The sequence below is a fragment of the Propithecus coquereli genome, unplaced genomic scaffold, assembly GCF_000956105.1.
Source record: "Propithecus coquereli isolate 6110/MARCELLA unplaced genomic scaffold, Pcoq_1.0 Scaffold343, whole genome shotgun sequence".
NCBI classification, from domain to species: Eukaryota; Metazoa; Chordata; class Mammalia; order Primates; family Indriidae; genus Propithecus; species Propithecus coquereli.
The window spans coordinates 131,327-153,884 of NW_012149097.1; the positions used below are offsets into that span (position 1 = coordinate 131,327).

General features: G+C 37.6%; 1 protein-coding gene across 1 annotated transcript in view; it reads left to right on the plus strand.

Moving 5' to 3' along the window:
• Positions 1 to 1,370: 1,370 nt before the first annotated feature.
• The window catches only part of CNOT6L (CCR4-NOT transcription complex, subunit 6-like), a 95,563-nt gene continuing 74,375 nt past the window's right edge, over positions 1,371 to 22,558 (plus strand). Inside the window, exon 1 of the mRNA XM_012650997.1 lies at positions 1,371 to 1,394. The gene's annotated coding sequence lies outside the window, so the exon portion shown is untranslated. The remainder of the gene's footprint in view (positions 1,395 to 22,558) is intronic.

Genomic DNA, 22,558 nt, shown 5'->3' on the forward strand with positions numbered 1-22,558 from the left:
AAAAGCTGAAGCTGGCCCACAAGAACAAAAATAAACCCCAGAAACTTCAAATATCAAGGCTACATTCACCAAGTAAACATTAGTATTTCGAGTTTACATTTGGATGTTTTCATTCTGTACCTGCGATGGATAAACTGCCAAACAAGAAACGTAATTCTATCGCGAGAGGGGGGAATTACAAAATAGGACGCAGTTACCGCAGAGCGTCACAGGTTTTCATTTACCTTTCATGACATAATTTACAGATGTTACAGGTTAAAAAAAAAATCCCACCAAAGAGGTCAGGAAACATTTCCTTCGGTCACTTCACCTCACCTGGCGCCTCGAAGCCACCTAGACCTGCGCTGCCAGGTCGCCTGGGGCGAGGGTGCAGTGAACAGCGCCGAGCCCACACAAGTACCCAGGGTGAGGCGGTTTCCCCAGTCTCTTCCCCCATGGCTTGGTGGATGTGGTTTTAGATACCCTATCAGCCTCCTCAGCTCTGCTGCTCGCTCAAGCCAAGACTACAGCGAGAAAACAGGAAGGGCAAAGCAGAAAATGAGCAGGAACACCCGGCGACCGCGCGCGCGCACCACGCCAAGACGCGGCGCACCAGGGGCGGGGCCAAGGCGCGGCGCACGGGGGACGGACCTAGGGCGCAACGCTGGAGCTCCGCCCCCCCGCCGCCCCGCCCCCTTCCCCTCACCCCACCCGTCAGCGCCGGGGAGTGACTGACTCCCGCCAGCCCCTCCACGTCAATCAACCCTCCTCCCTCTCGCACTCTCTGCACCTTGTTATTAATCTCAATACCGATATCGCCCGGACGCCTCTCCCCCGGCCCTCGGGGGTGTGAACGTGTGTGAGCGACAGCGAAGGCACCGAAAGCTGGCGTCTCTGTTCAGCCTCGGCCCCAGCAGCACCAGGCGCAGCAGCAACCCCCGCAGCGGCGGCAGCCCCAGCGCCAGGAGGCCAAGGCCAAGGCCAGGCTCTGCGCGGCTCTCGGAGCAATAGCCGCGGCTCAGGCCCTGCGGGGGCGCAGCTTCCTTCGGCTGGGGCCTTCGCGTCGGCCGCCGCCGCGGCGGGGCCTCTCCTGCTCGCCCAGGGTCACCGTCCTCGAAGCCCGGCGGCGCGGCCCTCGTCCCCCTCCCCGTCCCCCGATCCGTCTCCTTCTCGCTCTCTTCGGCCGCCCTCAGCGCCGCCGCCTCTGCCGTTCCTCAGGCGGCCCGGCCCGGCCTGCCCGCCCCTCGTCCCCTCCGGCCGGTGCCTCTCCCCCCGGCGGGCTGCCTGCATGTCTTTGCTGCCCTCAGCCCCGCCGCCACCGCCGCCGCCGCCTCCCCCGCCGCCGCAGCACCAGCACCAGCCGCCCCGCCGCCGCCGCCGCCGTCGCCGCCCGGACCCCGGCGCGCTGAATGCAGGTGAGGAAGGGGCGCAGGCCCGCGCGACCCCCGGGTCCGGGCCCCGTCTGCCGCCGCGGCTTCCCCTCGCGGCGGGCGGGAGCGCGGCCGGCCCGTGGGTGTTTGTGTTTGCGTCTGCGGCCGCGGCTCTGAGGGGAAGCATCTGTGGGGGCCTGGTGCGCGCGCGCGTCTGTGTGTGTTTCCCCTGCCGCGGGGAAATGGCTGCTGTTGCTTCTTGTGGGCCAGAGGAAGAGAATGAGGTAGAGTGTTTTTGTGCCTGCTAGTAGGATCGCGAGTGGAGGGAAGAGGAGCGCGTCCCGGGGAGATGAGGTGGGAGAGGGACAAACGTGCGTGTGGGTGGGTGTGCGAGTCGAGACTTTGGCGGGCGGGGAGGCGGCCCGAGGACCCACGGCGAGTGGGTGTGTGGCGGGTGCCCGGCGGGGGCGGCGGAGCTGACCCGAGTCTCTCCGGAGGCGGGCGAAGGTGTCGGAGTGTGTGTGCGTTGGGGGGTGGGTTGCGCCCGGGCCAGGGGCTCTGGGGGCGGGGTGCGTTGTGTCCGGGACCCCCGAGCGGCGCGTCCCTCCCCCTTTGTGGCCGAGACTGCGGAGCCTCGCAGGTGAGAGCTGGCCGTGGGGCCGAGGGGGCTGAGTGCGTGCGGCGCCCGCACGGCCGCGGGCTGCGAGAGCTGCGGGTCGGCGCCGCGTCGCCGCTCCCGAGCCGCCGCTCCGCGGCAGGAAGCGCGTCGGCCTGCTGCGCGGCCTAACCGCCTCGGCGCCCGCCCCGGCGCCTCCCGGGACGCCGAGCCCGCGCGGGCCCGGGCTGCTGCCTCGGGCCTGGGCAGGTGAGGGTCCGAGCGGGACGCGCCGATTGCCGCCGCCTCCGCGGCTCCTGACGAGAGGCGAGGGCTTATTTTGCGTCGCGACTGCAAGCCTTCCCCGGGCCGGCCGCGGGACCTGAGGGAAAGTGAATCAAAGCGGGGAATCTCGGGCAGACGCGGTGTCGAGATCCCTCCTTTTCATCCTTACCTTATGGCCGTGTGGAGGGACTGATATTTTCGTTTTTCGTTGCAAACACTTTCTTGTTAGTAAGATGTAATTTTTTTAATAAGATGATTTTCTTGGAGGGGCGGGGGAGGAAAGGGAAACTGGCTTCTCTGGCCTGTAGTGTGGTGGGATTGGACAGATTTTGTGCATTCGAAATTGTTTTAGCCGGCCTCCTCGGGAAAGGCGCGTGTACGCCGAGCCGAGGAGGAAGTTCCTGGAGCTGTCATCCTCCTCGGCCGGCCGCCGTCTAGCTCAGGCTGTTTGGGCGCGTTGTGTTCGGGGAGTTTGGCTGAGCCGTTGGTACGCGCCGGAGCACGGTACTGCCTTTTAGCAGACACTGCCTTGTTGCGTCTGGTTATCTTCATTGTCAGTCAAGATAGTCATGCACAACAAACACGTTTTCCTTACAGTCTCCAAACCTAGATCGAGCAGCTTCCATTGTCTACTCTGCTTGCTCCTGGAAAGCTGTGTTGCAAGTAGCCTAAGCAAACGCAGTTCTGAAGATGCATCTGCTGCCAATAGGCGTACAGTGTATTTCAGAACCAAACATAAATGGCGTTTGGGTTAATTGTTGGCTGATTTACTTTACCTACTCCAGCCTCTTTATATTTGCATCTAGTTAGCTCATCTAACTAGAACCCTGCTATGGCTAAAATCATAAGACAGATTTGGTCCTTGTAGGCCATGCTCTGTATAATGGCCAGAGATTGCTCCTCTCTGAACCTGGTCTCACAAAGAAATAGTGTGGGAAGTGGAGGGAAGAGATCGAGAGGTGGTGAGTGTTTTCTATCATCACTACTGGAAAAGCAGTTTAACACATGGAGTTTAATGGAGAAAGGACTTGTTTTACAGATCTCAGTTAGAACCCTGGCTGTGCCATATTTCTTAGCTGTTTGACTTTAGGCAAGGTATCTATTACCTGTAAAGGCTCTGTTTTCTTATCCGTGACAGGTAAATACCTTTATAGTAAGGTGGTCGTGTGAATAGAGTGAGAAATCATGTTTGGCACATAGTAAATGCTTAGTTAAATTTTAGCTCTGCCTCCTGAAGCCCTGATTTTGGGCATTGAATACCACTTATGAGTGCAAATACTCATTAATTACCTAGGGCAATGTTGAGTAAGTCTAAGTTAAAAAAAATCAAGAAAATGGAATATTTCAGAGTCCTTTGATATACATAAGGTATATATAAACAACTTTTAATGTATATGAAAAGTCTTTTTTCTAGAAATAAAACGGTCATTAAAATCATCATCAGGTGATTAGTTTATAGAGAGTTTATAATTTTTTCATATTTTCAAATACCCCATCTCTCAGTTTCATTACTTTTTATGTGTTTCTGGTTTGTAGCCCTGGAAAAAAAATTTTTTTAAGCTCTATATAGCACATATATCTTCCAATACAATGAAGCATTAAAAAGGATCAAGGAACCAAAGTTTACTGTAAGTTTAAGTGCCAGGAAAAAAGCCACATAATTATTTTAGCTCATGTCGACTGATTCTGGTAAACGAAATCTCTTGGAATATTTTTCTGAATAGAAGCAAAGTCCTTTCTGAACTTAACTTTCAGTAATTTTCTATTTTTGTTATTTTGTCTGCAGTAGTAAATGTATTCACTAAATTTTAACTGTTATGTGAAAAAAAGATATGGAGTGGTATGGAATTGAGAGTAAAGACAACAGAGATCTTAATTCAACCAAAGAGAATGCAGGAGTTCCATTGGTTTAAGTTTGTAATATCCATGATTACAAATGCCAGGTTTCCCAGTAGGGCTTATACTGTTATTTGTAGTCAACAATGATAAACTTTTTAAAAAAAAATCTTACTAGATTTTTCTAAAATTCAAACTAAAATTTCAACATATTGAGTATAACTTAAACATAAATATTTCTGTGAAGGATAGGGACAACTTTACTAGAATGCAGAACGTCATGGTTTTCATAAAGTGTTGTGAGGTTGTGTGTATTTAGAATGAACAGAATCATCTGCCATATGGTTATATTTAAAGGAAGAATTCTTAACTATAAATGATAATTTTTTAATACTATAGAAATAGTGAAATAGAAATTAATTTTGCCCTTATTTAGTATTTGGTAATTTTCATTAGACATTATGAATCACAGTATTTTAAAACACTGCATAATTTTTTTTTAATTTGGGAGAATTGGGGAGAACATCTCTCTGTAGTAATCATGAAAACAGATGTTATTGAACTAGGAGGATATTTAAAATATTAAGTGGACATGATCATGCTATTATTTAGAATAAGGAATTATGTTAACAACAAAATCAAGGTGGAAATTTATTTAGGTTTTAAAATTTAATGTTAACGTAAATGGGCTTTTAAACAGTCTTTCCAAAATATCTGTTATTAATGTCTTTAGTTGGAAGGAATTGGAATACTTACAAATTTCTGCATGTATTACTTGGGCTAATGCAAATTAGATTAATAAATACACTCCAACAATTTCAGGGGCATAACACGTAGAAGTTTGTTTTTTGCTTTCATGACAGCCAAGTGCAGGTGCTCCTTGTTAGCACACTTGTGACTTTCCTCCATATTGTGACTACACCATTCTCTAGAGGCTTGGAATCCTGCCTATTGCCCAAGACTGTTTCTTAAGAACCCCCACATGTGAAGTGACAAACATCTCCCCAAATTTCACTGGCAAGAATTTATCGCAGAGGCTTGTTTGGATGCAAGGAGGATGGGAAGTGTCCCTGGCTAGTGGAAATCTTGGCCCTACAAGGGGCATTTCATGGTGTTATTTTAGATGCTAGCATATATTTATGAAATTATGTCTAAAAGGTGAATTAGAATTGCTTTCCATCTTCGAAGAGTAAAATTCTGTGTGAGAAGAAGGCAGAGGGGAAAGGGAAAAGGAGAGAAGGGATAAGAGCCACAGGAGCCGGAGCTCTCACCATTGAAGGGCTTGAATGGCAAGTGAACTTCAGCAGCTATTTAAAGATATAAATGTTACAGAGAACATTGGAGTTGGATTCTGTGGCCTCTAGTGGGTCTCTTCTTTACTATCCAGTTACTGGTTGTCATGTGGTTTAATGGATTCTGGCTCTTTTGAGTTATTTCTCTTTGTACTTTGAAATCAGTTGATATCAGGAGGGCAAAACTCTGAATTTCAGTTTCTGGCCTGTAGTTTCACAGGAAACACATTTTTAAAAAAATTTTTTCTGCTATTGGGATAGAGCATTATTATTATTTTAAAGAAATATCATTTAGATGGACTTTACCATGTTCTCTTGTTGCTATTTTTGTAATTCTAAAGTCATTAAAATTAATATACTTGAGCATTAACCCAGAAAGAACAATAAAATCATCAAGAAAACAACAAAGGCTTAATTATTAACTTGTGCTCATACTTCATGATGAAAATACTACATCTTTCTTTGACAAACTGCACTAACACTGGACCTCTAATAAGCTAAATGGATTTTATCTCAAGACAACTTTAATTTTAATTGAATCGTTACTTAATCTTTCATTGTCCAGGATTATTGTAATGTGAAACCTCAGCTCTGTGTCACCTTTACTTATTTTCATTCTAAGAGTTTCGTTAGGGATCGCTGGGGAGTTATATATAATCTATTCCCCAAAAGGAAGATTTTTGAGTAGTCTGGTTAACTTCTCCGTGGTAAATATTTCTAATATTTTGCACCTTGAAAACTACAAACCTAATTTGAGGATCCACTCTGTTCCCATTATTATACCCAGTTATAAAGATAAATATGAAAGATGTAGAAGAGACCCTTGCGAAGCTTATACCTTGTAAGGGAGATCAAACATATAATTTAGTTATTTCAAAATAATAAGTGAATGAGTGCAAGCCAATATAGTATAAACTGTTTATAGACATTCTGAGAGTGAGCAACATAAAATGGAATGGTGGGTGGGTTAGGGATTACTTAAAGGGTCGCTTTTTCTTTTATGGAAAGCTTTTTTGAAATATAATTCACATACCTTAGAAGTAACCCATTTAAAGTGTACGACTCAATAGTTTTTAGTATATTCACAGTTGTGCAACCACCACCATAATCAATTTTAGGACATTTTTATCACCTATAACATAAATCCTGTCATCCCTCATTCTTCCATGGCCCTAGTTCTAGACAGTCAGTGATCTACATTATGTCCTATGAATTTGCCTATTTTGGACATTTCAGATAAATGAAATCTTAATATATGATCTTTTATGATGGGCTTCTTTTGCTTACCATGTTTTCCAGGTAAGTTCATGTCATAGCAAGTACTTCATTCTTTTTATGGCTGAATAGTATGCCATTGTATGGCTGAGTAGTAAACAAATAGATACCACATTTGATTATCTGTTCATCAGCTTATGGACATTTGGGTTGTTTCCACTTTTTGGCTAGTTCAATCATGCTTCTGTGACCATGCACTACACGTTTTTGTGTATGTGTGTTTTTAATTCTTTTGGGTATACACCTAGGGGTGGAATTACTGGAACATATGTTCCTCAAACTTTTGAGGAACTTCTAAACTGTTTTCCAAAGCAGCCAAACAATTTTTACATTCCTACCAGCAGTGTGTAAGAGCTCCAGTTTCTCCACATTCTTGCCCACAATTGTTATCTGGGTTGCTTTTTTTTTTTTTTTAATCATAGCTCTTCTAGTGGGTGTGAAGTGATATCTCCTGGGTTTGATTTGCCTTTCCCTGATGGTTAATGATGTTGAGCATCTAGGCACATGCTTATTGGCCATTTGTATATCTTCTTTGAAGAAGTGTGTGAAAAGATTAAAATCCTTTACCCATTTTTATATTGAGTTATTTTTTTATTATTGAATTATAAGAGTCCTTTATATATTATGGATGTGTCCTTTAGCACATATATGATTTGCAAATATTCTCCCCCATTTTGTGAGTTTTCTTTTCACTCCCCTGTTGATGTCCTTTCAAGTACAGAAGTTTTTAGCTTGATGAAGTCAAATTTATTTTTCTTTTGTTGCTTGTGCTTTTGCTGTCATATTTAAGAAACCAGTGCCTAATTTAAGGTCACAAAGAATTACTTCTGTGTTTGTCCTAAGAGTTTTATAGTTTTAGCACTTACACTTAGGTCGTTGACACATTTTGAGTTAATTTCTGTATGTGGTTTGTTGTAGGGGTCTAATGTTCTTTTGCATGTGGATATCCAGTTTTCCCAGTACCATTTGTTGAAAAGACTGCTCTTTCCCCATTGAATTGTCTTGTCACCCTTGTGAAAAATCAATTAACTGTAAACATGCGGGTTTATTTCTGGACTTTCAGTTCTATTTCATTGATCCATATGTTTATCTTTATGCCAGTACTGTCTTGACTACTGTAGCCTTGTATAATATTTGAGAGAGATAAGTCCTCCAACTTTTTTGTTCTTTTTCAAGATTATTTTGGCTATTTGGGTCTCTTGTATTTTCCGATCCATTTTAGGATCAGCTTGTCAATTTTTGTAAAGAACCCAGCTAGAATTTTGATAGGGATTCTGTTAAATCTATAGATCAATTTTGGGAACACTGCCATCTTAACAATATTAAGTCTGTCTGTGAACGTGGATGTCTTTCCATTTATTTAGATATTCTTTGACTTTAACAATGTTTTATGATTTTCAGAGTATAAGTTTTACATTTTTCGTTTCATTTATTCCCAAATATTTTGTTCTTTTAGATGTTATTGTAAATGGAATTGTTTTCTTAATTTCATTTTTGGATTTTGCATTGCAAGTGTATAAAAATGCAATTGATTTTTGTGTGTTGATCTTGTATCCTGCACCCTTGCTGAACTTGTTTATTTTAATAGTTTTTATGTGGATTCCATAAGATTTTCTGTATACAGGGATCATGTTATCTGAAAATAATAAATGAAGTTTTCATTCTTTTTTAATTCATTTTTCTGCCTACTTGCCCTGGGTAGGACCTCCAATACACTAAGCATCAAGCGCAGACACTTGTGGCAAATCTTTTCTCTTATTCCTAATCATAGGGGAAAAGCATTCAGTCTTCTGCCATTAAATATGATGAGCTATGGATTCTTTGTAAATGCCTTTTATCAAGTTGAGGAAGTCCAGTTCTATTCCTAGTTTACTGAGTGTGGATTTTTGTGTTTTTTTTGATGAAAGGGTGTTAGGGTTGAGTTTTAAGATGTGTGAAACATGGCTTGGAAAAGTGAAGATGCTGTGTCTGGTAATGAGTGGCAGATAATAATGCTTAACTTGGGAAGACTGGCTAGATTTATTTTTACTCTTTTTCCCTCTCCCGTCTTTCCTTCCTTCCTTACTCCTTTCTTGTTCTGTAATCATCTTCTCAGCGATCCATATGCACATTTGGGGAGCACTTAATCCTTTATGGAAGATCTGAATAATGTAGATTTTTTTTAGCAGTGGCAAGTATTGTTTCTTTTGAAAATATTCAATAAAAACAATGTGATGAATTTGTTTCTGATTTGTTTGATAGCTAGGTTTGAAGGGGAACACAGGAATCGGAATACTAGATCAAAAATGAAGTGCTGATCATAGAATTAAAAAGTGAACATAATGGAATAATATTCAGCCATATAAAAGAATGAAATTCTGTCATTCTTTGCAACATGGATAGAACTGGATAACATTATGTTAAGTGAAATAAGCCAGGAACAGAACGTTAAACACTGCATGTTCTCACTCCTATGCAGAAACTAAAAAAAAGTTAATCTCATAGAAGTAAAAAGTGAAACAGAGGATACTAGGGGCAGGGGGTGGGGGTGGTTTAGGGGAAAGGAAGAGGGAGAGAGATTGATTTGTTAAAGGATACAAAATTACAGCTAGATAAGAAGAGTAAGTATAGCATTGTAGGATGACTATAGTTAATATATAGTTGCAAATAACTAGAAGAAGGATATTCAGTGTTCCCAACAGAAAGAAATGATGAATATTTGAGATGATGGATATGCTGATTACTTTGATCACTATACATTGTATCAAAACATCATTATGTACCCTATAAATATGTGTACCCTATTATAAATATGTACTCTATTATTATGTGTCAGTTGAAAAAAAAGTAAACAAACCTTTGCCATATTAGGGGTGTGGTTAATGAAGAATTCCATGTTTAATCTGTTGTGGTTTGAACCTAGCTGTCATCTGACTTTTTCCCTCAAAACATTTCAGCATCCAATGGTTTTGTTTTTGTAAGTTTTCTTTATAGTTTTCTAAAAACATTAATAAATTTCTTAGATTTTGCTCTGTAAGGTAAAATTATGTTTCACCTGGTGTGATGATTACCCTTTGTTTAATTTTTAAATTTTAATTATGTTTCTGTACAGCTATGTTCTGATGAAATAAATATTTAAAAAAATTTTATTTTCATCCTTGATGTATAGGCTTTAGAAGTTAAAATAATTTCCGAGTTTAGCCAGGAATATTCCTGTCCACAAGGCAAAATTGGAAAGTGGTAATAGAATTTTTGTTTTGTATTTCTGTTTTGTAGCAGGATTATTAATTTTTTTAATTCTTTAATATTTTGTTACAGGTAAAATTCATTATTAAAGAAATTTACTTTGCATCATTCATACTGAATAGAAACCTGGTAATTTGGACTTTCAGATATTTTCATTTATTAATAATTGAAATTGGTGACACAAAATAGAGATTAAAACACTTTGTCTTGTATTCATCTTTTGCAGGTAGAACCTCCCTCCGTAATCTTACAGTTTAAACTCTTTATTTCTCTCTTCCCCATATTACTTAGATTTCATGAATGAATAACATAAATCAGAGTTATATAATACTAGTTACAAATACTCCTAAAAGAATAGAACTAAATTTAGGATATACCAGCCTTAATGTCTCTCTATACAAAGACTTTGTGGGAATCTAACTTGTATATCCATTGCTTTCTGATCATAATGTTTATTGTATTTAAACACAACAAAACCCAAAACTACATAGGTTCTACTATAGGTTCATATTATATTTAGTGCAGTCTTTTGCAACATCTACATATAAATTTATGAAACAATGTCATGTGAGTTATATACAGAATGGTAACCTGGAATCATGAGAATTTGAGTCACCAGAAGTATATCTAACATAGTAATAAATATTTATTAAGCTTCTACTGGCTACAAACTGTTATATTCAGGGTTCTGGGGAATAAAAAGAAATTTAGAATGCAGTCTTTCTATCAGGAAGTGGAACTAATATATACTGGACTACTGAGTACCAAGACTGTGAAAAGCCACTCCCCTTCTTCCCTTTAAATGTGTAATCTAAATTAGTCTTCATGAAAATCCTGTGAAATAAGCAGTATGATTCTTATTCTGTAGCTTGTTAGGAATGTGAGCCTTGGAGCTTCCACTTTCTAGCACTCAGGAAACTCATTTAACTTCTCCATGCTTCAGCTTCCTCATCTCTAATAGGGAGATAATAATATTCCGTATCTCATAGAGTTGTGTGAGGATTAAATGATGTAATACCTATAAAGTGCTTAGAACAGTACCTGGCACTTAATAGTAAAAACAAACTAAAAACTCTGTATGTGTTAGCTATTACTGTTTCTTACTGGGAAACATACAAGTTAATTAACATGCCTAAGATTACAGCTGGATCTGGTTGACTCCAAAATGCTTACTTCTACACTGCTTACACTTATAGGGCATTTAAGTCTGGATATAGTAAACAAGTGCAGGCAGAATATGATAAGTGACAAAGTAACATTAAGTGCTATAACATACACAGTACATATGGGTTTTAACCTGCAGGGATGAATAAAAGAGGGGTAGAAGTAACTCTTGCCTTTATGATGAGAAGAAAGGAAACAGATTACTGCAATATCTTCCTTGTTAGTCTATGAATATCCATTATTGTTCCTTTGAATACATTGTCACCAGAGAAATCCTTGTAAAATTCATCCCACAACTGCTTACCTTTCCTACTTTATAATCCTTAAGTAATAGTAATAGTTACTGTTTTCTGGTTACCTCCTGTGTGCTAGGATAGGAATCAGTAAGCTTTTTCTGTAGAGGACAGATATAGTAAATGTTTTGGCTTTTTGAGTCACATAAGATCTTTGCCCTGTGTTCTTTTTTTGTTGTAATTTTTTTTTAACAAACCTTTAAAAATGTAAAAACAATTCTTTGTTGTCAAATCAGGCCAGATATAGTTTGTTGACTGATCCCTCTGCTAGGAGATTTACATGACTTAACTAATTTCTTCTTGTGGCAATCCTGGTAAAATTGATATTATTAATCCCTATTTTACAGTTGAAAAATTGAAGCTTAGGCACATTTGATGAAGGTCATAGAGCAAGTAAGTGACAGATTTAGATTTAGATCATTGGAATTCCTAAACCTATGTATTTCCCAGTGTGTCCTGCTGTTTCCTGTTGCTTTTCAGAATAAGATGCAGCTTTCTTAGCATTATATGTAAGGCCCATCATGTTCTTTGTCTACCTTTCCTGTTTTATTATTTGTTACCCTGCTCTCTCTCACGTATTCCCTAGCTTAGCCATAGTGAGTGACTTATATTTTGGTCTATGCTTTTAGGAGTGGGGAACCTGTGGCTTTGGGGCCACATGTGAATCCTTATGAATCCTTGAGTGCAGCCTTTTGACTGAATCCACATTTTACAGAACAAATCCTTTTAGTAAAGGGATTTGTTCTGTGAGGTTTAGGCCCTTCGATTAGGTCGAAGGGCTGCACTTGGGAATCTGCAGGGCCACATGCAGCCTTGAGACTGCAGGTTCCCCACCCCTGGGCTGCATTGGTGGGCCTCATCGACTTCTTTTCGTAAATTCACCTTAGGTTTTCCCTACTCTGGAAAACTTTATCTGACACTCCTAGTCTTTGCTTTATAATCTTTTACTGTGCTCTCCTAGCATCCTTTGTATTCCTCTTTCATAACGCCTACCACATTGTTTTGTATTTACTTGGTTTATGTATCTGCTTTTCCATTACACTGTGTTTTTTTTATTTTTTATTTTAAAGGGATGGGGTCTTGCTGTGTTACCCAGGCTGGCCTTGAACTCCTGGGCTTGATGGATGCACCTACCTCAGCCTTAGATTGAGATTTTTAAGGTCACAGATGATACATACCTCACCTTCATAGCTCAAGTGTTTGATACATAGTAGGGGCTTAATATGGAAAATGTTTATTAAATGAGTGAATAATCAAATGGCATTACAAATGTGAAAGTTACATCAACAGATGTGTAGTTGCAGAAAGATGAGTCCAGATTCCAGGGTAAGTGGGAAATTCAGTTAAATTTTGGTTAATTTCCAGGGCTTAAGTGGGAACATAAGGCTAATAAGATAAATCGGAGCATGATTATGGAGGAGCTTGAATGCCTGGGTAAGGAATTTTAATTTTGTCCTAGGAATTAATATAGAGATTTCAACTCTAGAGCAGCGGGTGGTTTTTAAAATCTGTAATCTGCGGTCTCTTATTAATACCCAAATTTTATGTTGTAATATTGCTTTAGATATTTTGTAGGACTTTCATTACTTATAAAATTGTATAGATTAATAGATACTGCAGATGTGGGTCTGGAATCTCATAATCATCAATACTATAATACTGTTAAAGACATTGGGAACAATTGATTTTGAGCAGGTTGGTGGCAGTTTGAAATTAATTTTTTAAGAAGATTAACCTGGTTGAGATAGTCAGAATCATTTGAGGAGATGGGAATGGGAGGAGGGAGGCCTTTTTTTTTTTAAAGAGTTGAAAATATTATGTAAAGTGGTAAGTCAAGAGATCTATGTCAGTTGAGTGGAAGAGAAAGCTTTCAAGTGAAATTGATGATTGAATATAAGGAAGTCAGAGACAAATAGGAAAACAAGGAAGAGATGGTTCAAGGAAGGAAATTATGAATTTTGTGTTAGACAAATTGTGATTTCTGTTGGAATGATTTGTTGCCTGAATTTAGGCCCTGCTTATTTGATGCCTAAATAATTAGAATATCCTTATGATTAGTTTCCCTCCCTGCCTCTAATTCATGGGTTCTTAACCTTTGTTTGGCACATGGACCTTTTGGCAGTCTGGAGAAGGCTGTGGATCCTTTTTAGAATAACAATTTGAAATGAGTGAAAGAAAATAGATAGGATTTAAAAGGAACATGTTATATTGAAATGCCAAAATATATAAAAACAAACCAATTTATGATATAGTAATGTATATACTTCTTTATCAATGCATTTAAATAGGAAGGTCTAGCAGTGAGTCTAATAACTACTATAATTTTGGAGTATTGTTGATATTTTGATGATAGATGAGTATTAGATGATACTGAGATCTCTAGCAACTATAATGTGATATGGAAATGTAATTCTGTTAGTGACAAAAATCACAGGTATAGCTAATACTATTATGGTAGGTTGTTTAGGTCTGTTTGAAAGAGGTACTAAATTTTTTTTTTTTTTGAGGTACTAAATTTTAATTAGAGGTTAGTGATATAATTTTTTTCCCTACAAATTCACAGTTTCCCTCAGATTTATGGACTCCAGGTTAATAATCTTTGCTTGTAATGTCTCCTGTTTTGTACTCTTCTGTGTATTTTTGTCATAGTAGTGTACTTTGCAGATAATAGTATTTTTATTGCTTCATGTCTGTTTTGGGAAGTAATATGTTCTCTTTATAAAAAAAAATTCAAATGATACCGAAGAGCATAATTTTCTGGTTATCCTGGATATAATTTTGGTTATAATTTTGGATATAATTCTGGTTATCCTGGTTATAATTTTCTGGCTTCATGGAGATTGAGATTGCTGGTAGTGTAATATGTACTATAGTCCGTTGGGATACTTGGGTGTTTGGTTCAAGGACCTTTAGGTATACCCAGATGGACCCATGCTCAAGTCCTGCAGTCGGCCTTGTGGAATCCGTATACACAAAAAGTTGGCCCTCTGTATATGTGCGTCTTGAATCCCTCAAATGCTATATTTTGGATCTGTGTTTGCTTGAAAAAAATATCTGCGTGTAAGTGGACCTGCACAGTTCAAACCCATGTTCAAGGGTCAACTGTATTACCATTACCTGTTTCTGGGCAATATGTACTTACATAACCATGTAAACATAATATAAATAGAATAATATTGTATATATTGTGTTTTTAACTTGCTTTTTTTCAATTTACTAACATCATGACTTTTTTCCGTCAATAGGTATCTCATACTTTAAAAAATTTATAGCATGAAAAATCGAGATATACATTACATAAAACACAATTATATTACACAGTATTCACCATTTAAAAATGTATATTTAAGAATTTTAGTATATTCACTATGTTTAGTATATTCACTATGTACCCATGCTCAAGTCCTGCAGTCGGCCTTGTGGAATCCGTATACACAAAAAGTTGTAAACCACCACTACTACCTAATTCCAGAACATTTCCATCATCCCCAAAAGAAACATCATACTTAATATCAGTTCCAATTCCCCCATCTGCTGGCAACTGCCAATGTATTTTCTGTCTCTATGGATTTGCTTATTCTAAGCATTTAATGTAAGTGAAATCATACAATATGTGACCTTTTATGTCTGGCTTCCTTCACTTAGCATAATAATTTAAAGATTAATCTATGTCGTAGTGTGCATTTCATTCCTTTTTATGGCTGAATACTGTTTTTCATTAATAAAAATAATTTTTCATTTATATACAACTTTTTGGCTGTTATAAATCTGCTGTGAACATTCGTGTACAAGTTTTTGTGTGGACTATGTGTTCATTTCTCTTGGGTATATATCTAGGAGTGGAATTGCTGGGTCATATGGTAATTCTGTATTTAACTTTCTGAGGGATTGACAGACTTTTCCACAGGAGCTGCACCATTTTACATTTCCACACTTCATGCTTTTTAATGGCTTTATTGTAATCTATTTTATTGATGTGCCATCATTCAATCCTCTATTGATTGATAGTTAATTCATTGCTATATTTTTGGCAATTATCGACACTAATGAAGTGAAAAAACTTGTATATACACCTTCACACATTTTTTTAAAGGATGAATTTTTAGAAGTGGACTTCCTGGATCAAAATGATTACATGTTGAAAATTTCGATACATTTTATCTGATTGCCCTTTAGAAATGTACAAAATTATATTCCCACCAATTGTGTGATGGATGCCTATTTTCCCAAACTTTTGTTCACATTATGAATTTTTGTCACTCTGATAATAAAAAGTCACATATTTTAAAACTTGTAATTTTTTGACTAATAGTGGGGGTAATTTTTTCACATTATTTTTGGGCCACTGTATTTATTCTTTTATGATTTGCCTAGTCATGACTGTTTTCCACATTTTTCTGTTGAAGTTTTTACATTTTTTTCTTATTGATTTATAAGAGCTGTTTATATTTTAGAAACATTACCTTGCTGTCCATTATAAATATTGCAGACTCTTTGCTCCAGTTTCTTGTTTATCTTTTGACTTTGTTTATGATTTTGCTCTTTGCCTTATAGACATTAAATTTTTTATATTGTTTAATCTTAATTTTTTTCCTCATGGCCTTTGCCTTGCTTAGAAAACTTCTGCACCCCAAGAATATAAGATTTTTCTGCATTTTTTTTCCTAAGAATGTCTACAATTAAATTTGGCATGATTTAGTAGAAAAGCTGGATTTTGTAGTTGGGCTTAACTACGTTCAAATGCCAATGTAGCCACTTATTATTAACAGCTGTGAAGTGTTATATATGTTTTCATACCGTCTCTGTACCTCTACTTAGTCATCTGTACAATGATAGTTAATAATAGTTGGTTTACAGTTTTGGTGAAATTAAATGCAATAATGTATGCAAACCATCTAGCACACTATGTGGGCACATACTGGACATTTAGTGCATGTTTTCTTCTCTCTCCCACTTAAACTCTGTCTTCCATCAGCCTAGTCAAAATCTGGACCAGAAGATAAGGGAAAGGAAGGTTTCAAAAAATAAGAGTGTTGTCCACAGTTTTCAAAACTAGTGAAGCCAGGTGGGATAAGTACATACTGAAAAGAAGATTGAAAATTCATTTAGTAATTAGGAAGTAATTTATGTTTAATGAGAACATTTTTCAGTACCGTAAGAGCCATATTTTAATAGAATGTGGACTAAATAAAGCTGTACAATATATATAAAGGACATGTGCATATGCAACATGTATCTATCATTTATAATATCTGGGAGTAATAGCTGTAACTCTATTCCTTTCTCTCTCATTTGTTAAAATGTTAGAGGATAGAGCAATACTAACCCATAAGTATATTATGCTGTCTCTATTAATAAATTGTATACAAATTTAGGTACTTTTTACTATGATTAGTTACAAATTATAGTATTTGTAACACTTCACAATTAATTATCAACCTGATTAAAAACTCTTCCTTTGGAATCTTGTTCTTCTTAGTAGTTCTTTCATAGAATTTATACATATTCTTCATTAAGTTACAACTATTTGTAAACAGTGTTATATTTCGTTTGTGGAAACCAACTGTAAATACATTTTGGAAAGAGATGGGAAATAGATAAATACTTACAGTATAGTAATCATTGTTTACATTTTTCTAATCTCCTTTCCCAGACTATAAGGTTTTTAGGGCAAGGGACATAGTTCTATAATGGATTTTTTAAACATTTATTTAAAAATTTTTTTTATTTTTAAGATTTTTGGTTTTTTTTTTAGAGACAGGGTCCTGCTCTGTTGCCCAGGCTGAAGTGCAGTGGCTATTCACAGGTGTGGTAATAGCACGCTACAGCTTGAACTCACAGCCTTAACGGATCCTCCTGCCTCAGCCTCCCTAATGGCTGGGACTACAGGTGCGCACTATGGCACCTGGCTTATAATAGATTTTTGAAAAATGTCTATGAAGTGTTACATTTTGCTGCATCTTTTGTCTTTTGGTAAAACAAATAAATGTTTCTAAAAAAAGTTAAGAAAAATAGATATTTATTTAGCTCTTCCTCACATGAAATAATAATAGACATGGATTATGTGCAATTAGGTTTCAGAAAACGATATCAAATTCTATTTCTTGACTTTGGGTAACTGTCTGTCATTCCTAGTATGTATGTATACTGTCATCATTTTGTTAGCGTCAAAACAAGAAGGGAATTCTCTATTGGTCAGCTCAGTAGGAAGGTAATGAGTTTAAGTAACAAAACAGGAAATTTGCTCCTCTGTGACCTTTGATGAGTTTGTGAAGTTGGTGTTTTCACTGTAGGATTGAAATTGGGAAGAGCATTATATTTAGTTTGCTTTGTTGCTTTAGTGGAGGATCTACCTGCCAGGAAAACACAGGAATCCAGGTTAAAGTCTCTGCTACCTTTGTGGGAAATGATGAACAATACCCTTCCTTCTGCTGACAAAATCTGGGCATCTGTATTTTTCAGTGGCTGGTTTTTGCTTTCACATAGGGCCAAAGTGTCCTTTTCCTGGAACCGAGCTTGACTCAAAGCCTTCGTAAGTTCTCTTGTTCTTTATTCTTATAATCAACTATTTTAGGAACTATTTTAAAGCTGACACTGCTTCCCTTCTAACCTTTTCCGTTCAATACAAAGCACCACCTTGTTGGCAGTCATTCGTAGGAGTAGAGTGGATACTCTTGTTATGCATTTATTCATGCCAAAAAGTTAAGGGTTAGCTATTTGTTTAAGCTATCTGTTGTGGATCAAAGTGAGTCAGCCTTGGCCCTACCTTTCTTTTAAATTCTTTCATAATTAAGATGTTGGCACCTTGGAACCCTTTCCTGGGTGGAGCTTTTCTTTATACTTTATCAAGTTTTATCTCAGTTTGGTTACTAAGATTTTTTTTTTTTTTTTACTCCACTGTTTTTAACGGAGACTTGTAGATTTAGATATGACTTACCCACATTCTAAACCCTGGTTCTCAGAATAGTAATACTAGTTTTAATACCTCTTTATATATATTTTGTTATGTTTATCTGATGCTGGAACGCTGTATAATTTGGTTCAGGTCAAAACCATGGGAAAGCTGTTATGGTAACTCTCAGACTTTCATATTGTTCAAAATTTTATATTCAAGATTTAATTTAAAATATTGTCCCAAAGAAATAGAAAAGCTAAAATAATAAGAAAAGTTATTCATTGTGAAAAGGGTTCATAAAGGTTAAACCCTTAGTTTTTGATATTATCAAGTTCAGTTTTCTAGTAATTAGAATCAAATGATTTCTTGAATCAGTGCTTAATTTTTTGATGCACAGTGTTCTTAGTTCATATACAGATTGCTTATTTACATAAACAGATATTTGTGAAATACTCAATTCTTTGATTTTTATGTGTCACTAGAGAGGCAGAGTCTGAAATTGGAAGGTAAGAGAAGGAAAATATGAGGCTTTTATAGGAAATGTTAGAATGTTCCTTTAGTTTGTTTCACATTTAAACATGTTGGACCGAATCTAATTTTTCTAGTGGATTTGTTACATTTAATGAAAGAGCTCTCATACTCTTGATATGCTTACTTTTAATAATGTGACTTATAGATGATATGTGATCCTTTTACGGATGCCCTTGCAGCTTGTCTCAGTTTGGGCCTGAACATAGTTGCTTTTGACTTTGTTTATAATAGCAAAGATGTTTTCATCTTTGGTGGACTTGAAGAAACATACTGTGCTGTGGATTCTTGTTCACCCATCTTGCAGATTGTACAGCCAGTTGATTTAGGAAAATGCTTTTCTTTGGCAATAATTGTTATTGATTAGGAGTTTTAGGAGAGAACTTGCAGTAAACTTTCTGTTCTTAAGTTGTAGACATTCTTGGGTATAAGTACTCTTCTATTTTTACCCCTCCTATTTAACTTTAGTACGTTAACTATAATGGAAAAGAGAGAAATTCAAAGGAGAATTTGTAGCAGTCAGATAAAGTGACCTTTGATCATTGGTATGTTAAGGAGAATTCTGGAGAACAGACAAATGACTGCGTGCTTATCCTTGAACACATGACTTATATGTTGGATTGATTTGTCTTGACTGTGTAGTAGTATCTCAGTACGTAATAGGGTGGAAACTGTCTGGTTCTGTGGCTCTTTTCCTGCTTACCTGGATATCTAACAAGTGCCCTCTAAGAGAGATGTGAGCTCTATTGAGGTTAGGCTGACAGAGAATTTGGAGAACAAGAGTACGAATAAAATCTCAAACCATGATTCTTTTTTTTTTTTTTTCCCAGTGTCTGTGTTAGTGAAGCAGGAAATGAAAGAGAAGAACTGCTAATGTGAATTTATTAGGATAATGGGAACATGGTTTCCTTTGTGTTATCTCTAAATTCGTTGAATAGTAAGCTGCTTTATAATGGGCATATAACATTTGTTCGTATGTCAGAAAAATGAACTTTTGAATCACTGTGTACTCTGTTCAGGTTACTTGGATTCAGGGTGCTGGTGTGTAATAGTAATTGGATTTGGGTATTCCTGGGTCTCTAGCCGTGTTATCATTTATGCTGCTAGTTATATAGTTCTACCTGTCTTTTTGAGGTTTCTGAGCTATACGCATGAAGAAAAATGATAATTGAATTATTAACCTATTAATGTATGGGACTCGTGCTGGGCTGTTTTAAAATTAAGGCTTCTAAAGGCCTCCTAGTCTTCAGCACCTCTTCTAGATCAATTTTAAAAAAATCATTTTGCTGAAATTGCCAAAATTATCTGATTTCTTTTTCTCAGGAAAGTTATTTTGAAATTTAGCCCTTTTGTCGTATCTCTCAATAGTTTATTCCTTTCTATTGCTGAATTCATTGTATAGATTTAACACAATTTATGCATTAGCCTATTGTTAGACATTTAGGTTGTTTCCAGTGTTTGGCTATTAAAAATCAAGCTGATAAGAACATTTGAGTTCAGTTGAATCTTTTGGTGAACATATGTTTTCTTTTTTCTTGGGTGTGTATCTAGTGTATCTAGGAGTGGAATGCCTGGGAAAGCCTGGGTGTGTGTTTAAGTTTTTAAGAAACTACCAAACTGTTTTCCAAAGTTGTACTATTTTGCATTCTCATCTACCGTGTATGAGAGTTCCAGTTGTTCCATATTGGTCAGTTTTTAACATTTTAGCCATTCTAATAGGGATGTAGAGTAGTACCTCATTGTGGTTTAACATTCATTTCTCCAATGACTAATAACATTAAGCATCTTATCATGTGCTTATTTGCCTCACAATATCTTCTTTGGTGAATTATCTATTACAGCGTTTTGCTCATTAGAATTTTGTTTTTATTGAGTTTGAGAGTTCTTTGTTTATACTGGGTGTGTATATATATATATATATATACACACACGCACACACACTCTTTATTATATATATGATTTGTGGATATTTTTTCTCAGTCTGTGAGTTATTTAACTTTCTCAGTAAGGTCCTTCAAAGAGCAAAAGTTCTTGATTTTGATGAAGTACAATTTATCAATTTTTTTTTGTTTTATAGATCATGCTTTTTGTTTTGGTGTTTAAGAAATCCTTGTGAAACTCATGATCACTGAGATTTTCTCCTGTGTGTTCTTCCAGGTGTTTTATAATTTGAGCTCTTAAATTTAGGCATGTGATCTATTTTGAGTATACAGTAGTTCCCCCTTATTTGTGGGGATACATTTCAAGACCTCCAGTGGATGCCTGAAACTGAGGATAGTACAGAACTCTATATACTATGCATGAATTTCTTTTTCCTTCCTCACAATTTCCCAGATCTTATCTTAGATCTAAGGTAAGATGTTAGATCTTATCTTAGATCTTGGCAACCTCACCATATGATTTTTTTTCTTATTGAGTTGCGAAGTTTCATCTTTTCACTTGAAGCACCCTACTGCTTCTCATTAGCATTCAAATTGCCAGCATCAAGAATTTTGAGCTTTGGGGCCTTGTTAAGTAAAATAAGGGTTACTTAAACACAAGCACTATGATACTGTGACAGTTGATCTGATAACCAAAAAAGGTACTAAGTAACTAATAGGCAGGTATCAGATACAGTGTGCCTATGCTGGACAAAGGGATAATTCGTGTCCAGGCGGGACGGAGCAGGACAGTGTGAGGTTTCTTCACGCTACTCAGAATGGCGCACAATTTAAAAAGTATGAATTATTGGAATTTTCCCCATTTAATATCTTTGGAACGAGGCTGGCCACAGGTAACAAAGTGCAGAAAGCAAAACTTCACATAATGGAGGACTAATGTATTTTATGAGGAAAAGACTGAGGTTCATTTGCTTCGAATATGGTAATCTAATTGCTCTAGCACTACTTGTTAAAGATTATCCTTTCCCCATTGAATTGTCTTGGCACCTATGTTGAAAATTAATTGACCATATATGTTTGTGTCTCCTAGACTCTGTTCTCTTGATCTGTTTGTTTGCCTTTATGTCAGTACCTCATTGCCGTGATTACTGTAGGTTTATAATAACTTGAAATTAGATCGTGTAAGTCCTCCAATTTTACTTTTCCTTTTCAAAGTTAGCTCTTCTAGGTCCTTTGTAATTTCATGTAAATTGTAGACGAGCTTGTCAATTTCTATAAAAAAAATACCTGCTGGGATTCCACTGGGATGGTGTTAAATGTGTAAGTCAGTTTGGGGAGAATTAACATCTTAACAATGTTGAGTCTTCTGATCCATAAATACGACGTATGTCTTCTTTAGCTCTTTAATTTTTCTTAGCAATGTGTTGTAGTTTTCAGTGTACTGGTTTGTGCATCTTTTTTTCATATTATCTCTATTTTATAATTTTTGATCCTGGTATTTTAAAAAATTCCCACTTTTGCTTGTTACTTGTGTATAATAATACAGTTGTTTTTTTGGGGGGGTATATTTATCTTGTATTTTGCAACCTTATTAAACTTATTGATTAGTTCTGGTAGCTTTTTTGTAGATTTTGTAGGATTTTTTTGCATATATATGATTTATTGTGTGTGAATAAAGATAAGTTTAATTCCTCCTTCCAATCTCAATGACTTTTTTTTTTTTGAGACAGAGTCTCACTCTGTTGCCTGGGCTAGAGTGCCGTGGCATCAACCTAGCTCACAGCAACCTCAAACTCTTGGGCTCAAGCAATCCTCCTGCCTCAGCCTCCTGAGTAGCTGGGACTACAGGCATGTACCACCATGCCTGGCTAATTTTTTTACATATATATTTTTAGTTGTCCAGCTAATTTCTTTCTATTTTTTTTTAGTAGAGATAGGGTC